This window comes from Caretta caretta, chromosome 13 (assembly GCF_965140235.1).
Source record: "Caretta caretta isolate rCarCar2 chromosome 13, rCarCar1.hap1, whole genome shotgun sequence".
NCBI classification, from domain to species: domain Eukaryota; kingdom Metazoa; phylum Chordata; order Testudines; family Cheloniidae; genus Caretta; species Caretta caretta.
In genome coordinates this window covers 36,992,143-36,997,317 of record NC_134218.1, presented here as the reverse complement: position 1 = coordinate 36,997,317, position 5,175 = coordinate 36,992,143, and the positions used below count along the sequence as shown (strand labels likewise).

The 5,175-nt window shown below is 45.0% G+C and overlaps 1 pseudogene; it reads right to left on the bottom strand.

Annotated features, from left to right (window-relative positions):
• Window positions 1-3,817: 3,817 nt before the first annotated feature.
• Window positions 3,818-4,734, bottom strand: LOC142068897 (olfactory receptor 14I1-like; annotated as a pseudogene).
• Window positions 4,735-5,175: the final 441 nt, after the last annotated feature.

Below are 5,175 nucleotides of genomic sequence, written 5' to 3'. Positions count from 1 at the left end.
GGAATTTGCAAGTTAAATGCCCAATCAAGGAACACTTAATGGATGATGGATCTTGGAAGACGACAATCCACATAAGAAGTCTACTTGAGGATGTTCAAGATAGCATGTAAACAATGACTGCTGCCTGTAAAAACTGAGTCATGCACGGACATGTGACTTGCCCATGTGACTCCAAAACTCCATATTGGAGCTAGATTTTGCATATGAGAGAGGAGGGGTCTCCACCCACAAGGGAGAGTCTGTTTAAGCCCCCAGGAGACCCCTCCATTTGGTATTCAGGTGGCTCAAGAGATAGCTTCTCCATCCCCAAAGGATACTTGAAAGAAACTGGAACAAAGGACAGTAACCGCAGGGGTGTGAGTGATTGCTGGACCCAGACTAGAAGGAGCCTAGTCTGTAAAAGGAGCTTACTGGAACATCTCTGAGGGTGAGATTTCATCTGTAAACACTTTCTTACTGTATTAGACATAGACTTGCATGTTTTATTTTATTTTACTGGGTAATTCACTTTGTTCTGTCTGTTATTACTTGGAACCACTTAAATCCTACCTTTTGTATTTAATAAAATCACTTTTTACTTATTAATTAACCCAGAGTATATATTAGTACTGGGGAGCTGGAATGGGGGGGGGGGCAAACAGCTGTGCATATCTCTCTATCAGTGTTATAGAGGGCAAGCAATTTATGAGTTTGCCCTGTACAAGATTTATACAGGGTAAAACAGATTTATTTAGGGTTTGGACCCCATTTGGATCTGGGCATCTGAGTGTTGGAGACAGGAGCACTTCTTAAGCTGTTTTCAGTTAAGCCTGCAGCTTTTAGGGGACATGTTTCAGACCTGGGTCTGTGTTTTCAGCAGGCAAGAATGTCTGGCTCAAATCAGGCAGGGCCCTGAAGTCCTAAGCTGGCAGGGAAAACAGACTCAGAGGTAGTCAAAGCACATTTGGTGGCAGTCCCAAAGGGGGTTTCTGTGATCCAATCCGTCACAAGAAGGTGAAGAAGAGATAACTGCATGACACAGTACAAGATAAAGGGTGCATGAGACTCCACAATGTGCAGTGATCAGGAATACATTTCTAAGTGGCCTATCCTTATCAGAGACTGGGTTGCAGTACAGAGCATGGTGAGGGCAGTGTCTCCATCCAAATGTAGGGATGCTGAGGCAACCTCAATGCACTGCCAAATCTACAGCACCTATCCCAGGGTTGGAAATGTTCAAGTAAAGTGCACTACAGCTGCTTGGGAGATGACAAAAGTAACTACAACCAGGAAGGAGGTGAGATGTTTTCCCACAGTTTCTGACTCCCTGTTGTCCTGTGGAAAGGTAATGGACCCTGAGCTGGGCAGGAGAGGAAATCTGCTCTCCTTGCCTGAGTGTTTGGGGAACAACAGGCCATCCCAGTGGAGTGGGGAATCAATATCCCTCCAGCTTCCCCCAGAAAAGCTGAATTTAGGCCGCCAGAATTCCTGGGCCCTGATTGCCGGTGAGATGGGGCAGAGAGAGGAATTTAGCCAATGGGGAGGTCTGAATAATCTCCCTTGCTAGACCTCTCTGATGTTACAAGCAGTGCATGGTGGAGAGCTACTTGACAGGGAGGCATCCCTGCCTTATTTCTACTTTTGGTTGCAAAAATTGCCGTGTATAATATTTCCATGGTGGGGAGATGTTCAATCCATTGTGGGGCAGCCATCCCCTTGAGGGACAATGGGACACCACACACAAGCCTTACAAACCAGATGGGAGATGGGAGTGGTAGGACCAGGTTGCATGTTTACACCCAATTATTTGGGGGCAAGAAGGGTTTGATGCAGCATCCAGTGGACATAACTGGATACTGTAAGAAGGAGGTTCGTAGGATTGTGTCTAGGACTGGAGATATTGGCTAGTGTCATTCGGTTGCACAATCCATGTAGCTTACATGCCAGAGGCTGTGCGTGAACAGCCCAGGAGAGCAGCAAGAAGGCAAGAAGAGTTTGATGTTTCCCTCTGTTGTTATCAGGACCAGTGATCTGCTAGATCACTCCAATCTTCGACTCTGGGAGCCAGCCTTACCCTGCTCTGCTGTGATCAACCCTGATCTTAAAAACTTCTAAGGAAGGAGATTTCACCACCTCCCTAGGTAACGCATTCCAGTGTTTGACCAGCCTCGTAGTGAAAAAATTTTTCCTAATATCCAACCTACACCTCCCCCACTGCAACTTGAAACCATTACTCCTTCTTCTGTCATCCATTACCACTGAGAACAGTCTAGATCCATCCTCTTTGGAACCCCCTTTCAGGTAGTTGAAAGCAGCTATCAAATCCCCCCTCATTCTTCTCTTCTGCAGACTAAACAATCCCAGTTCCCTCAGCCTCTCCTCATAAGTCATGTGTTCCAGTCCCCTAATCATTTTTGTTGCCCTCCTCTGGACTCTTTCCAATTTTTCCACATCCTTTTTGTAGTGTGGGGCCCAAAACTGGACACAGTACTCCAGATGAGGCCTCACCAATGTCGAATAGAGGTGAACAATCACGTCCCTCGATCTGCTGGCAATGCCCCTACTTATACACCCCAAAATGCCATTGGCCTTCTTGGCAACAAGGGCACACTGTTGACTCATATCCAGTTTTTCGTCCACTTAACCCATAGGTCCTTTTCTGCAGAACTGCTGCCGAGCCATTCGGTCCCTAGTCTGTAGCGGTGCATGGGATTCTTCCATCCTAAGTGCAGGACTCTGCACTTGTCCTTGTTGAACCTCGTCAGATTTCTTTTGGCCCAACCCTCCAATTTGTCTAGGGCCCTCTGTATCCTATCCCTACCCTCCAGCGTATCTATCTCTCCTCCCAGTTTAGTGTCATCTGCAAACTTGCTGAGGGTGCAATCCACACCATCCTCCAGATCATTTATGAAAATATTGAACAAAACCAGCCCCAGGACCGACCCTTGGGGCACTCCACTTGATACCGGCTGCCAACTAGACATGGAGCCATTGATCACTACTTGTTGAGCCCGACAATCTAGCCAGCTTTCTATCCACCTTATAGTCCATTCATCCAGCCCATACTTCTTTAACTTGCTGGCAAGAATACTGTGGGAGACTGTGTCAAAAGCTTTGCTAAAGTCAAGGAACAACACGTCCACTGCTTTCCCCTCATATATACAAATATATACAAATATTACACAAACTTTGCATTCATTACAATGGACTCCAAAGACTTTGAAACTTAATACAGTCAGGTTTTTTCAATGCTATTGCAGGAACTTGCCAGATCTGTCCCACGCACCATGTTTAAACACTGCTTATAGACACATTACTGATTTTAGCATGTAATGAAGACTCCCAGAATTGTGTTCTGCTGTACATGAGTTTTCATAATATACCCATCATCACAGTACCTTAGCACTGTCCTGTAGTGCAGGGGTTCTCAAACTTCATTGCACCATGACAACCTTCTGACAACAACAATTACTGAACAACCTGAAGCCTGAGCCTGCCCGAGCCCCTCCACCCAGGGCAGGGGGTCAAATCCCAAGGGTTTCAGGCCCAGTCAGGGATCTACAACCTGAGCCCCTCTGCCCAGGCCTGAAGCCCTCCAGCTTTGACTTCAGCATTGGACGGTGGAGCTCAGGCTTCAGCCCTGGGCCCCAGAAAGTCTAAGTCAGCCCTGGTGACCCCATTAAATTGGGGTCAGGACCCATTTTGGGGTTCCGACCCACAGTTTGAGAGCCGCTGCTGTAGTGAATTTAAAAGCATCTCTGCATTTGAAAGGCATTCCGCCATTCATTTATGAATACGAGACCCTGGACGGGGGAGGGAATATTAACCTATATACATATTAAGAAGTAAAAAGACTCTTGGTGAAAAATATCTTGCTTGAAATTTTGCCCAGAGCTTCTTTTATCTCTTTGTTTCTCAGGCTGTAAATGAGTGGATTTATTACTGGGGTAACCACAGAATACAATATAGTAGCCAGCATGCCCTGATATGGGGAAGATTCTGATCCTGGCCTTAGCTACATGTATATTCCAGTGCTGATAAACAATGAAAACACAACTAGGTGTGGAGAAGGCTTTATACCTGCCCTGTGCAGAGGGAATTCTCAGCACAACAGAAAAGATGTGAATGTAGGACACCAATATGGAGATTAAGAAAAATAACCCCACAAAAGCACTACATACAATATCCACTATTTCATTAGCACTTGTATCAGCACGAGAGTTTCAGTAGCTGTGGGATATCACAGAAGAACTGATCAACAACACTGGACACACAGAAAGGTGATAGGAAGGCATTCGCAGTGAGGAGCAATGAATAAATACAGCTGCTGATCCAGGAACCAGCTGCCATCTGTGCACATGCCCCTCTGGTCATGATGACCCTGTAACGCAAAGGATGGCAGATTGCAATGTAGCAGTCATATGCCATCACTGTGAGAAGGACCAACTCTGAAAAGGCAAAGAAGATACCAAAATAGACTTGGGCAACAGAGCCAGAGAAAGAGATCTGTCTGGTGTTGGTTAGGGAGTTCACCATGGACTTGGGGATGGTGACGGATATGTAGCAGATGTCTAGGAAGAAATACATAGGGCTGTGAAGATGGTGGTCGAGGGCTACAGCTACGATGATAAGAAGATTGCCCATCAGGGCTGCCAGGTAAATCACCAGGAACACCACAAAGTGCAAAATCTGCAGCTCCCGAACATCAGAGAATCTCAGGAGAAGGAACTTGGTCACGGTGCTTTGGTTGGACATTTCCTGCTGTGTGGAGAGAAATGCAAGATAAAACCAGATGAGGGTAGAAAAGAAGAAAAGAGGACAATATATGTAGTTATTCTTCTGTAGAAAAGATTCTGGATTCTAGAACTAGTGCAAAGAATAGTCCTTTTCTAAGGTCATTCAGATCCAAGGAGAAAGTATTAGTGACAAATTATTCTCAATGAAACATTTATTCAGATACATTTTGCGTATTTAATGTTCATGCTATGTCCTATAGTCGATTGAAATTTTCCCAAATTTATTTGCTCTTCAAAATGATTCAGCCTCATTTACAGCTAGAGAAATGCATTGGGACAAATTCTCTTTCACAGTTACAATAATTCATGAGTTTTAAGCATTTTTTCCTTGCATTTTATCTATTTAAATTTTCACAGTTGCTGGAAATTAATTGGAGGACAACACAGAATGGGGCACAGA